At 42.9% G+C, this 14,930-nt stretch overlaps 1 pseudogene across 1 annotated transcript; it reads right to left on the bottom strand.

The window, feature by feature from the left end:
• Positions 1–962: 962 nt before the first annotated feature.
• On the bottom strand, positions 963–2,317 carry LOC308547064 (solute carrier family 38 member 6 pseudogene; annotated as a pseudogene). Its single transcript has one exon. The product of its transcript is annotated as a solute carrier family 38 member 6 pseudogene (transcript).
• Between the last annotated feature and the right edge of the window lie 12,613 nt (positions 2,318–14,930).

Here is a 14,930-nt window from a genome sequence, read left to right as displayed (position 1 = left end):
CTGTGAGAGCCCCTAAATAAAAACTATTACAGGCACTCTGAAAAGCTGTAGAGTGTTTTGGCAGTGCTTGATTTTGTAGTGTACCATTCTGAGTCCCTCTTCTTGCCTTCATGTGTTTTTTAAGTTATTGCCTTAGTGGTCCCTTGGGGATTACAACTAAACAATTAAACTTATAATAACCTAGTTTGAAAAATACCAATTTAGTTTCAATAGTGTACAAACACCCTGCTCCTGTGCATCTCCACCTCTCCCTCTTTATACAGGGTAGGGCAAAAGTAGGTTTACTGTTATGAGTATGTGAAACACAGTTTATTGTATTATTACTTATTTATTATTGTGTTATTTTCCATACAAACAACTGTAAACCTACTTTTGCCCCACCCTGTATTGTTATTGTTACAGATCACATCTTTATAGATCCTATGTCCATTAATATAGGCTTACAATCATTGTTTTATGAATTTGCCCATTAAATCATGTAAGAAAAAGAGAAATTACAGGTCATAACAAAAGTGAAATAATACTAGATTTTATATTTACCTATGTAGTTACCTTTACCAGTGTTCTATATTTTTTTCTTATGGCTTCCATCTATAGTCTACTGTCTTTTCATTTCAGCCTGAAAGACTCCCTTTAACATTTATTGTAGAGCAGGAGTACTAGTAATGATCTCCCTCAGCTACTATTTGTCTGGAAATGTCTTAATTTCTCCTCCATTCTGGAAAGATTATTTTATTAGATATAAAATTCTTTTTTTTCTTATTTTGATTAAAACTGTTAAGAGTCCACTTCCCCTTACCCAGTCTGGTTTTGTTCCACTTTTCTGTTAATAATGTTTACAAAAACATTAACCCATGTAAAGAGGGTTCCTCCAAGGTGCTTTCCATAAATTATTTCTTTTTGCATATGGAGGTAAATTATTCTTCATAAGAAATGGGAAAATAGATCTTTTATTTATTAATCTAATTAAAAATGAGTGCTAAACTAAGATTCCCAACCAAATTCCAAAGATGAGCAAAACAAAAGCCCCAAACTTTTTCCATGAGAGAAAATCCTCTCTGCTAAATTTAAGATAAAATAGTCCTGGGAATACAAAAAAATCAAACATGTTGATGCGCTGGAACCAACGACACCAAACAGATTCCTAATGTCAGGAACATATATTGCAAGTAAAACAAAGATACTATTGAGTGCTGGCGTAATCCAAAAAATGGTGACTCCATGAGAATGGAAAATTGGAGAAAAATATCATCTTTATAGCTTTTTTGCAGGGGAGTGGATTAAACGGACTGTCAGAAGCACAGCAAACAGTGTGTATAACTTCAAGTCGTGACAACAACATCATGTGGCAAGTATTTACTTTAATCTTGTAGTATATTAGATGCCACTTTGCCATAAAAAATGAAGTACCTTAAGAGTGCCGATATAAAAATATATGAGAAAAAGTAAAGCAGTTGCTGTATTGGTTACATTCTGCATTCTTTTCTTTGAAGGGCTTTTAAGTTCACAGTATATGGGCAGTATTGAGGTATGGCAGAGAAATGAAAAAGCCATGGTTGGTATGGCATAAGCACTCTCTTGGGAGAAATGAAAGGGCTTTGCTTTACAATCATCTGTAGCATTTGAAATCTGGAAGTATTGCTCTATACAATTTAATGTCAGAGGACAAAGGATGGACCATTTTTAAATTATTATCACAGGAGAAAAGAACACCATAAAGAAGAATGATAAACTACTTGTGTAACCAAGAAAGCCTATTTTAGGAACAAGTGCGAGAGAGAACACAATGAAAACACAAATGATTATTAGTTGTGTTTGTCCATCAAGATACCAAGATCCACTATTGTCTCCAACAAAAATTCTGAAATAGCAATAGGAAGCTCCGTTTTAATAATTAAAAGGTAGGATGACATAGCTCTAATATTCTGAATTGTTATGATGCCTTCCACCGCCACCTCTCCCGGTAATCCAAATGCAAAGAGTCCAAGATCTTCATAAGATGTCACAGTTGTCTGAGTACACATACTAAGCCAGAGATGAACTAAAAAAGAAGCCAGGACAGCAATTACCAGCAGCAAGAAACTACATCCAAGGGTACCAGTGTGAGCCTTAACATAAGCTAAGCCAAGGATGGCCTTTCCCATGATGGCGTTCACCAAATTAAACACTGAGAAACCAAAGGGAACATCTGGGGATCCCCAGCTGTGAAATGTGTTGCTTAGAACAAGCTCAACTCTTCCACCTCCACCTCCTGGGGCTTCTGGGAAGAGATGTACCAGCCCTGCTGGATGTTGATGATCCCCCAGAGCACCTTCATGGCTGCTCACTAGCCACCTACCAGGCCCATGTACAAGCTATTACCCCTGCCCTCCTGTTGTGGGTTAGTCATGCCAGAGGCAGAGCTGTGGGCCCGGCCTTCTTCTGGTTCCCATGCCTCACCAGGGCAGGGAAGTCATATTAAATTCTTGATCGATAGTTGGTTTTCTTTTCCTTCAGGACTTTATGGCATCCCAGTGCCTTCTGGCCTCTATGATTTCAGTGGAGAAATTGGTTAATTTTATTGAAGATCCCTTGAACATGATGAGTCATTTCTCTCTGGCTGCTTTCAAAATTCTGTTTGCCTGTGGGTTTCAACAATCTGACTACCGGGTGTCTTGGTGTAGATCTCTTTGAGTTTATTGTTTATGGAGGTCATTGAGCTTCTTGGACATGTATATTCATGCATTTCTTCAGATTTGGGGAGATTTTAGCCATTATTTATTCAATATTTTTCTTCCCCTTTCTCTCTCTCTTCTACTAGGACTCATACTATGTAAGTTAGTATATTTAATGATAGCTCACACATCCTTCATGCTCTGTTCATTTTCCTTCATTCTTATTTCTTTCTGCTCCTCAGATTGAATAATTTCAGTTGTCTTATTTCAAGTTTATTGATCTTTTCTTTTGCCTGGCCAAACCTGCTGTCTAAACCCTATAGTGAGTTTTTCATCTCAGTTATACTTTTCACTTCCAGAATTTCTCTTTGATTCCTTTATATAATTTCTATCACTTTATAGATATTCTCATTTTGTTCATACATTGTTTCTTGATTTTCTTTGGTTTTTTCCCATAGCTTCTTTTAGCTCACTGAACATATTTAAGACAGCAGATTTAATATTTTTGACTAATAATTCCAATGTCTGGAATTCCTCAGGGATGAGTTCTGTCAATTTTTTTTCTGTGAAAGGGCCATATTTTTTTCTTTCTTTCTTTCTTTCTTTCTTTCTTTCTTTCTTTCTTTCTTTCTTTCTTTCTTTCTTTCTTTCTTTCTTTCTTTCTTTCTTTGTATATTTTTTGGTGTTGTTGTTGTTGAGAACTAGACATTTAAAATATTGTCTTGGCAACTCTATAAACCAAAGATTGCTTATCTTGCTTGAAAGCTAAATCCAACCATTTGTAACTTTTCCAAACTATTTTTGCAATGTGTGTATTCCTCGTTTTGTGTAGTCCTTGATGTTTTGGTTCTGTTATTTCTGCAGTCAGCCAATAACATAACAGAGATTTCCTTAAATGTCTGCCTCCCAAAAGAGCTGAGAGGGAGAATAAAAGATATTAATTCCTGTCTCTTTAATTTGTTTCAGAAACTATGTCAGCCAATAAATAGGCTGACAGTCTTGTCATCTCAATCATTGTCTTGGTGGAGGGGCAGATTCCTGGAGCTTCCTACTCTGCCATCTTCCTGTGACATCACCCAGTATTGATTAATTTTAATTTAGAAACAAGACAGAGAAAATAATTATTAATTCAAAGTTCAAAGCACATATTTTTCCCAAACCTGAAAAAACATTTCATCAGTGTAGGTCTTGACTTCATCGTGGTCTCCCATGAGAAATTAAATAACCCAGTGATTTTTGTCTGCCATCTTTAAGTCACATATATTCTAAAATTCCCTTTCAGAGGTAGGCAAAGTCTAAAACAGGCTGGAAACATAATCTGAAAAAAAAAAAAAGACCTAGAAGATTCTAGCAGGAGGAGGATCAGAAATGAGATACTAAAGAGATGTTGCTAATGAGATACATCTTCCAGAGCATAAAGACAGGAAACTAGTTCTCAAGATCCAGGAATGTTTGATCAAAGGAAGCATGGACTCTGAGGGCAAAAAAGCCCCTGTGCCCCCATATTTATTGTATGCTCTCTTCACCTAGTACCTGGCTGCCTGGTCACTCCCCATCTTGTGGTTCTGTTTCATCATTTAACTTGCTATCATTTATCTTCTGTTGGCATATGTGTTCATTGCTCCAGCATAAATAGATCTCTCTTGAGAATGAATAATTCCTTAAATTTAAACAGGCTAAAAGAGGAGGAAGGAGGAGGAAGAGGGTATGGGGAAGGGGGTATTAGCTTCCTGGCATTCTCAAAATCAATTACCACAAACTGAATGACTTAAAAGAACAAAAATGTATTCTCTCACAGTTCTGGAGACCAGAAGTCCAAAATCAAAGTGTTGGTAGGGGGATGCTTCCTCCAGAAGCTCTGAGTCCATCCTTGCCTCTTCTAGGCTCTGTTGGCTCTGGGCATGTCTTGTCGTGGTAGTGTAAGTTCTGTCTCTGCTTCTATCTCCACTTTGCCTTCTTTCTTGTCTGTCCATGTGTCATCTCTTTATTCCAGTCTCTGATAAAAATACCAGTCATTGCACTTAGGGCCTATCCTAAATCCAGAATAATCTCATCATCAAGATCTTTAACTTAATTCCATCTGCAAAACCCTATTTCCAAATGAAGTCACATTCACAGATATCAAGGTGTGGTATGATACAAAAATGTATTTGGTTCTTACCCACAGTTCCTGGTAGTTTCTAAAACCCTGGGGATTTCCTGAGTGATAGGAGTATCTTTTATTATTCATAATGAGCCCCTTTCAATCACACTGGAATTTGTAAGCTAATGATAGTGCCCCTTGATAACCTCAGGATAGGGCTGGTAACCAGAAAGCCCTAGTGATTAGAGGGTTAGAACTTTCAGCCCACTCACCAACTTCTGGTAAGGGGAGGATAGGAGGGCTGGAGATTGATCTTTATAAAACTCTGAAACAAAGAATTAAAGAGAACTTCCAGGTTGGTGAACACATCAAGGTGCTGGGAAGGTAATGCTCCCAGAGAGGGTATGAAAGTTCTGCATTGCTGCCCCATACATTGCCCTGTGCATCTCGTCCATCTGGCTATTTTAGAATTGTATTTATAATACAGAGTTAGGCAAAAGTAGGTTTATAGTTGTGAGTACACAAAGCACAGAGTTTATTCTTGTATTATAACTTATTAATTATTGTATTGTTTTCCATATGAACAACTATAAACCTGCTTTTGCCCACCCCTCCAAACCAGTATACACAAGTAAACTGTTTTTCCTGCATTCTATGAAACATTCTAGCCAATTAACAAACCTGAGGAGTGGGTCGTGGAGGCCCTCAATTTATACATGATCAGTCAGAAATATGGGTGGCCTGAGTTTTGCAACTGGCATGTGAAGTGGGAGCGGTCTTGTGGGACTAAGCCCTTAACCTGTGGGGTCTGCACTTAATCTGGTTAATTGGTGTAAGAACTGAGCTGAATTGGTGGACGCCCAGTTTGGTTGATGTCAGAGAAAACGCCCACAAAGGTTAGGATTTAGACATATATTTCGGGGAGTACATTCTTCAACTCACTACAGAGGGGAAGGGAAAGAAGAAGGATCTGTGTGTGTGTGTTTGTGTTTGTTTGTTTGTTTGTTTGTTTGTTTTCACAAAATTGAATAGTACTGAGCACATATTAATTAAACCTATGAATGTGTTATTTATGGCATCAACTTTAGAAGACAAAGTGGAGAAGTTAATGGGTATCTCATGATAGAGACTCCTTTGCCTCTGGTTAGATATCAGGTCTTTGCACAAACTTTATTAAAAGGATTGTAAAAGTTCTTCAGGGCTTTTCCACCTGCCCATCAAACCTGAGTTTACACTGCAGGTGGTCTTTTGGGAAAATGAGCAGGAAACATGGATAACAATTTAATGAAGGTAGAATCTGTGAGCTCATCACTGGAACTGTGAGTGCTGCTAAGGCTAAGAAAGCATCCAAAGATCTGGGACCCAAATTTTGTTGCCATTAGACTTCCTTCCTGGAACATCCCCTGCAGTTTCTCACCATTAAAAAATAATTGAGTTAGATTCATGCCAAGGTCAGGCAGCCAACAAAAGGGATACCATTGTTCTCAATCTTATGAATTTTTATTTTCTTTAATGTTCTTCGCCTCCCTTTTCTAACACTACATTTTCTCTATTTCATTTTTAAAAAAATAATAACAAGCATTTGCTTTCACAGACATGCAGTTTTGTCTTTCATCAATGCTACAAGGTAGATATCATTATTGCTGCTTTACAGAGAGTGAGATGGGGCCCCAAAGAGGTAATATTGTTTATGCAGACATTCAGTTGTGAGGCTGGGAATCAGACACAGGCACTAAATCCCATGCTTTTCCCTTAACTTATAGTGTGTTCCTTTCTATTACTGCTGCTTCCTCTTCTTCCTTTTTCCCCATTTCAAAGGTGCTCACAGGCTTAGGACCTGCTCCCATTACTCTGAGATCCATGGTTCTCAGCTCTCTGAGTACCGAAACTGCCCAGGAACTTTTATGAAAACCGATGACTTGCCCCCATCCCAAGCCCATCAAATCGTAGCTTCTGCGGGGGAGGGGTGGTCCAGACATCAGCATTTTGTCTGAGCCCCCCAGGTGATCCTAATGTGCATCCAGGATTGAAAACCACTGCTATAGATCATGTTTGCACCTTTTATTAGCCATAGAAAATATTCACTCAAGATTAATCTAATCTTTGGAGCACATCTCATTAAACCTGCTTGATGAAAACCAAGGACAATGAGACTTACAGGTGACAATTTGTGCTGACATGTTTAATGTTCCTCACTTCTCAAATCCCACTAAAAGGATCATAGAATTATATTCAGCAGGAAGAGAAGTCTATAGTATTAGTGTAAACCAAGGAAGAATTGTATCAGTGGGCTAGAAACTTTGAGGAAGTAGGCTCAATTTGGTGCCAGTGAAAGCAGATGGGTCAAAGTACTAACAAGAATGAGTCAGCCCTGACAAAGAAACACCATGTGTGAGGTACATGGGTGAAATACCCGCCATAGACCTGGGAAATTCTCAAACGTGCAGGGGAGAGAATGGGACTGCGGGGTAGTTGGTGGGGGGCAAAGGAGAGCAGCCTGGGAACTGCACCAGTACCCACAAACAGGCTGGCCACCCTGGAGAGATTTGGGGAAGCCCATCAGCACCTCCACCACAAGAGGCTTCAAAAGAACTATCTGAAAAAGTAGTGAATTCCTGAGACAAAAATGCCTTCCCAGTAATTTGCTACCAACTTCCCCTGGCAGGCAAGATTCCCTAAGCAAGGGAACTAAAGCTAGCAAATATATAAAAACTTAAAATTTCCCCTTTGGGACTAAGACCACAGGAACCAATACACTTGCTGACAAAACCATTTCAAGTTTCCAAGCTGGGCCAATATAGGTCTCCTCTGAAGGGAAAAGCAAATGGAAACAAAATTAAGTCGTATGATTCATAGAACATATGAAAAGGTTTGGTACAAACACACACAAAAAAACATGTTTGAATATGCAGAACAAATGTTTATCTATAAAATAAACTTATTCCAAAGAGCAGGGAATAAGTTTAAGACAAGCTTTAATTTGGATTTTCACCAATATTGCAAGGCCGTTGCTATAAAGAGCAAACAATCAATAAATACTGCTATGGGTGAAAATCATACTCACTAGAATTTTTGAAAAACCATCTTTAGCCCAGCCTGCGTGGCTCAGCAGTTGAGCATCGACCTAGGATCCAGGAGCTTGTGCTTCAATTCCCTGTCAGGGCACAAACCTGGGTTGTGGGTTCGATCCCCAGTAGGGGTCATGCAGGAGGCAGCCGATCAATGACTCTCTCATCATTGATGTTTCTCTTCTCTCTCTTCCTCTCCCTTCCTCTCTCTGAAATCAATAAAGACATATTTTAAAAATAAAAATAAAAATCACATTTAGTGTGGGCAGTGTGGCAGATTAGAATTTCCAAAGATGGCAAGTCTTCTGGCTCATATGCAGTGTGACTTTCCTCCTCGGTTCAGAGGAGGAGGCTATTTCTTCACATCCTGAATCTGGGCCGGGGCTGGGGAGACTTTGTGACTCCTGTAACCAACAGAATATGCTGGAAGTGACACTGTGTCCACTCTGGTCATAGCTGGCCTGGCAGCTTTTTCTTCCTGCCCACTGGAAGTCAGCAGCCATGTAAAAGATGGGAAAACCCTGAGACCGTTATTGGAGAAATTGGGGTGTCCTCTTCCCCACTGGGTGCTGCGGGTGGGGTCCTTATGATATCTCAAGAAAAAGAATTTTCTGAGACTTGTACATGAGGATGTGATTTTTATTTGCATGGAATTGCATCCCTGTTTCCAAAGTCCCACTTCCCCTAGTCCAGTTATGGAAGCAGCGTAGCTCAGGTTTCAGTAGCGCCAGAAGCCAAGCCAGCATCCAGTTCTGTTTTCAGGTTGGAGCCGGGTCCAGAACAGCATCAGACGAGTTGCAGCCACCAGTCCATCGTGGGGGGCGGCCGTGTGGCTGAATGGAGGAAGCACCCCCCGAGCAACAAGAGTCCCAGGAGCACAAGGGGAACCAAGAGAGCACACAAGGGCCCAAGAGCGCAAGGGCACAGAGAGCAAGTTCCTTTGTTTAGAGAACTAAATATTCCAAATCTTTGAGCTCTTGCAGCGGCCACACCCATTCTGGCCAATGACCTGCTCCAAGTTCTGACAGACAGACAAGTGCCTTCCCGACGCCACCCCAGCTTCCCTGGGCATGTATCTACTCTGCTCCCTGGCCAGTCCCTTCCCACAGTGATGCACCGGGAATATACCAGTGGCTCCCTTGGGAGCTTTAGCTTCCTGGTGAAGCTGCCCAAATGACAATCCTGTAATATTTGGCCTTCCCTTTGATCTTTTCCTGTTATTAATAAGGAGGTTAATTACAGTGGCATCAAAACCACTACCGTGGCGAGAGGGCAAGAGGTCATGGTCACGTGATCAAAGATAAACCAGCCAGCTGAGCTACCAAGTTCCTGACCATAAGTATCACGAGCAAAATACAACAGTTATTCTAGGACACAAAGTTTTGGGGCTAGTTTGTTAAACAGAAATAGATAGCAGGCAGAGGCACCCACAGCAGCCTGGGAGCCTCACAGAAACAGGTGGGTTTGGTGAGTATATACTTGCTGAATGTTGTGATCCCAAGCCCTCTTCCCCAACTCAGCTCCCAAAATGCTGGCAGCCAGGATATTACCCTACAGACAAGAGACATACAGATTCTCCTCTGGGATTTCTGACCAGCTCTAGGGGAAAGACCTAAAGCAACTCACTCGGGAATTCCCTGCAGCCGCCCTACAGAGAAGCTCCCTTTAGTAGGACACCCCCCTCGCACACACAAGCACACAGCCTCCACCCCAGCTTCTACTCCTCCTTCCTAAACATGTGCAAACAATCCAGCATTGCTAGTCGTCTGAGGAAGCTGTTAACATGAAAGAGAGAGACCAAACACAGGACAGAGGGGGATATAGAGGAGACTGTGAGGGAAAAGGAAACTAGAAAGCAAAACAATCCTTATTATTCTTGGAGAAAGAAATATAAGAAAGATCTTGTACCCATGAAACAAGAACAGGATGCTATTAAAAAGAAAAGTAGTCAAAGAACAAAAAAGAGCTTTTGGAAAATAAATATATGATAGTATTAGTGAATAACTCTGCAGAAGGCCTGGACGATGAGTTAAGGAAACATTAGAAAGGAGAACAAAAGACAGAGATAGAAAATAAAAGAGAAAATTAGAGGACATTAGAGGACCAGTACAGCCCAACAACGATCTGTCTCATCCAAATCATAGAGTCCCAAAGAGAAAGAACAGAGGAGGAAGTCACCAAAAAAGTAATTTAAGGTAATTTCCCAGAATTGAAAGGAATGGCCTGCACCAACTCACATTGTTATGAAATTTCATAACACTGTTGAGACAAAAAAGATTTTCCAGGGAGAGAAAGAAAGGAGAGGGAGAGGGAGAGGGAGAGGGAGAGGGAGAGGGAGAGGGAGAGGGAGAGGGAGAGGGAGAGGGAGAGGGAGAGGGAGAGGGAGAGGAAGAGAGAGAGGGAGATGGAGAGGGAGAGGGAGAGGTCATGTACAAATGGTAAGAAATCAAAACACATTGTACCATTTAGGAAGCTAAAACACAATGGTACAATGCCTCCCAAATTTTGAAAAATTATCTCCATAATGGGCTTATGTATCCAGACAAACTATGAGTCAAAGGCATGTACAGAATGAGGACATATGTTCTTATCACATTCATTGATCCATTCCCCAAATGACAGACACCCAACTCCCTGGGACCCAAAATAATGTTACAAAGAACATCCTTACACGTTTGTTTCCATGTGGACATATGCAAGAATTTCTCTGGAATATGTCGGGATTGCTGTGTCTTGGAAATATATAATTTGGCTAAGTATTTTGAATGATTTCCGGTATGGCTACGCCCACCTCACTTCTATCAGCTATAGATGAGAATTCTCTGCTGTGTAATTCGGAAATACCTGTCGAATACAGTGATAGAAAAAGCTTTGGGAGCAAAGTTGAAGCCCTCAGGAGGTAAGTCTTACAATGGTTCTCATCAGCTCCATGGCAAGCAGAGGACAGAAAGACAGAGGCTGTTGCTTTGGGGTTCATGGCCCTGGGCCACACCCGGTTACTGCAGGAACAGGGATAAGCTGTTTACTCCTGCTTACCCCACCTCTCAGTCTGTGCTCTGACTCCGGGCTGCACTAGTGAGGCTATGACTTATTTCAGACGGCCCTTTCCATTCCCATCTCAAAGGTTCCCTAACTTGGGAAAACAAAAAGAGGGAAAGAGAAATAGGAAAGCATTGATTAAGAATACCTGAATCCAGAGATTCTTAAATGGCGCGCGCACACACACACACACACACACACACACACACACACACAGAGCTAACTAGAAATAATATGGCTCTGAGGTTGACGTCTGTTCCCTACCAACCAGGAATTGATGAAGCCCTTTGCCAGGTGCAGCTGAGCGAAATGCCTCTGTCTTTTCCTGCCCTTGCCCTCATGTTTCATCACCCAGGGTCCCAGCAGCATGGAGTTCTTTTGTTTACCCTCTTCCTACCCTCCATTTGGGGGGTCCCTAACCGTGGCTCCTCTGAGCACACCCTGCCATCATCTCTCCTCCTCAGGTGTGTCCTGTGCCCTTCACGTGCCCGCATTTGAGCTTGAAGATCAGATATGCATGTCAAGCACCCTTTTCCCACTATGCCTCGGCTGCTGAATCTCAAGAGCTGGGTGGCGGGACAGCAGATCAGATATGGAGACAGAGGAAGACCCAGCACCCGAGAAAGGGCAGCGAACCCTCCCCGCCTGGACCCCCAGGCCCCCCACGTGCCCCTTGGCTTCCTTTCCCTGATTCCCACCATCTGGGGTCCACCTAGGAATTGACAAACTCCTGTTGGTCACATCTGGTTTAAGAGAAAGAAACAAGGAGTTGGGAGACCTAGCTAACAGGCGGCACTTGGCACACACAATAGAAGCAGCTGCTGTTTATAGCCCTTTTTAGGGTGGCCTCAAGCTGGACCTCACACTTCCCTCCCTGACTCTCCCCTGTGGGGCATTGTTTTACACAGAGCATCTGGAACCTCACAATCTTACAGCTAAAAAAAAAAAAAAAAAAAATCCATGACTGCCATGAATCTATGAAACTAAAACGAACTCTCTTCCTGGGAAAACTTCTGGTTTCCCCTTCACAGTAAGGCAGATCCATGCAGTGCGTAGCCCCTCATTTTCCCATCCATTAAATGGGAATATAAAGATCAGCCAGCCAGCTATCCAGTCAAAATGCTACCCCATGAAGCCTTTTTCTAAATAACAGCCTACAAGGTTTGAAACACCTCCAATACCTCAACCAGGGGAAAAACAGCATGAATTCAGGTTGTCCGTTCAAAACCAATATCACACTACATAGGAGGCGAGTAGCAAGGACCTTCCCAGGTCCATCCTGCTAGGTGTTGTTATCTGTGTCCCTTCTGACCTCAGGGCCTCCCTTCCCTGGTCTTGTCCCCATAGAAACAAGCCTGGAGCTGGCAGACACCTCTGCGCACACCATCTGACTCCACCAGCGCCCATCCAATACCCACTTCTGATTTTAGATGCCTGAGCTGGCTCCTCTGGGCAAGGTGGCGTCTAATTACCTCCCTTCTGTTTTTTCCCTCCTCTCCTCTCTTGTCCTCTCCCCTCCCCACCCCCTCAGAGGACAGCCTTTCCAAGAAACAACACGCGCGCACACCTGGCTCCGTGCGATAGGGAAGCTCACCATGGATACCGGGCTGCCATTCCCACCCCGGCAGCGGCTCCTGGGAATAAGTAACTATCTCCAGAATGCTACAAACTCCAGATGTGCACCGACTAGTGCCTTGAGACCCAGCTTCCTTGTCTCATTATGCCTATTTTTTTCACAAGTTTCATATATGCAGATCAAGCCTTCAGAAGGGGGAAAAATGGGAAATGGTAATCTTCCTTTTAATATGCTACCACATGCCAGCCCCAAACAGCTGTACACACACAACACATTGGACTGGACATGAAATATAGCCCTGGACCATTTTTTAAGCATTCATTCCCAGGGCTTACAAAATGCATTTACTTGGAGGGAGGTCACAGTCTTCCTTCTGCATAAAAAGGTGGCTTTGAAATAGGTACAGCCATCTGGAAACAGCCTCCTCTGCCATTGATATGTAAAGTGCACAGATTACACCATCTTGCTCCGGACTGTGCAGCAGGAGGCCGAGGCACACACAGGCCCGGAACTGTTTAAATATACAGCCTCTGGTTCTGCGTAGTGCTTACCTTGCCCTGAATAACCGCTTGCCAGCAGCCTAGGTGACTCTGGGCAGGCTGGGGAGGCAATTTGCTCACGGAGCATTCATCTGCGTGCAGGAGGCGTGTCCCGGAGCCCAGATTTGGGGGGAAATGATTTGAACACTCTCCAGTGCTGCTCCGAGCTTGCTAATAAGAAAGAATCTGTCAAGTGCACGACTGGGAGTAAACAGCAAACACCCCATCGAAATAACGACCTCTGCTCCTTGGCTCATTAGAGCCAAGAATTTGCCTCCCTCCCTGGAAGACTTAGATCCCACCTTAAATAACTAGTTTTGTCAGGCATTTAAAGGAGAAGAGCAATGGGTCCTATAGTGCTAATTGATCTCCATGTATTCATGTAGTCAGGGGATAACTCTGTGTGTTTATTAACATTTGATCATTAAAACGATTCCCCCCCCAATACTCGTGCACACACACACACACTCACACAAGATCTTCATTGTACAGACCTTACCCAAATAAATTCTTGACTTCTGACGCTATTTAACTTTTGTGTTGTTTCTTCCATTTTTATTTCCTAGGCTGATTTTTTTGTCTTTGTTTTATTTTTTTAAATATTCACATGATATGGATAACACAAATCAACCGCCTCAAAATTTAAAATGTCATCCCAAAGTCTGACACCCTCCCGAAAGGGATCCCAGAAAGAATATAGAGGCCTGGAGTATCTCAAAGGGTTAAGCTGTTAAATGCACAAACAGCAGAGCTCCTGTTACCGAGAGAGGCGAGGAGGAGATCACTCGAGGTCAGCCTGTCCTTTACATCGTGAAGAGCTTGAAAGGGGCTAATAAACCCAGCAGCCTATGGCAACGGTAATTTATTTTATATTCCTAGCCTTCACATGCAATATTTTTTTGGAGGGAGAGAGCAAATATAATTTGAAGAAAGTGCTAAACAATAATTAAAAAAACACAACAATATCTAATGATGTTTTCACTCCCCCAGTTAAGAGACTATGCATCTTTCTCTGCTTTTGTGGTGCATTTCTCTTCCTGTTTATGTGTCCACATCTTCAAAGTGCCTAAGTGGCTGGGGGGTGGGGTGCTGGGAGGATAGTGGCTCTGCTTAGCCTGGGGTCAGTGGTACTTCTTGGGGGATGGGGGAACACACAAATCCCCTGAGATCCGCAAGCCCCAGGTGTGGGCAGTCACGTTTCTGCACAGGCACCTCCCAGCTCCAGCCCCTGGAAGACACATGCACTTGACGTTCGAATGGGCTCCTGGCTGGGAGCAATTACTAAGTGGACAGCGCTCTGGCTCATTCCCTGGGCCCACGTGGAGGACAGCTTCTCGGGGCTCTGAGTGAGGCTGGGCCGGTTCAGCTCCTGTCTCGCACTTGCCACATTTTACGTGGATGAGGTCATTGGACTGCAGATGAGGTAACTGCCGCCTGCCCGTGAGCTGGGGGAGGTTACCATATGACCATTCGTGTAAACACAGTGAGGTCCCGTGGGGGCTGCCGACAGCTGGGCTCTGCTGCTGGCTGTGGAGGGGCGGGAGCCCCAGGACTCCCGGAGCTTGTCTGTGCTCTTAAAGGAGCCAAATCGCTGGCTGAGCTCATGTCACACGCACCTCAAACACTGGCCCACCAACCTCGGGTCCGAGCAACATCCTCAAGGGAGGAGCGCTGGCTGGTCCTGTGATAGGTCTGTTCGGGGGACACAGATGAATAAATACCACTGTCTCTTAAAAGGTACCTTCCCAAGGCAGAGTGACACTGCGGACTGAGGGGTGTGCATGCTCTGCCAGCTACCTCTAAACTCCCCTGCACCCAGCCACAGAGGTGGTTCCACCATTCAGACAAATGACACATCTCCTAATAGTCTCTAAGTTAGAAACATGGATGGAAAACAAGCATTTTTTTAAAAAAAAATAAAGAAAAACATTTGTAAATCTCTTCCAATCTACAGAACGCGTTTCCAGATGT

The sequence above is a fragment of the Miniopterus schreibersii genome (assembly GCF_964146895.1).
Source record: "Miniopterus schreibersii genome assembly, chromosome: 17".
NCBI classification, from domain to species: Eukaryota; Metazoa; Chordata; class Mammalia; order Chiroptera; family Miniopteridae; genus Miniopterus; species Miniopterus schreibersii.
This window is presented reverse-complemented; position numbering and strand designations above follow the sequence as displayed.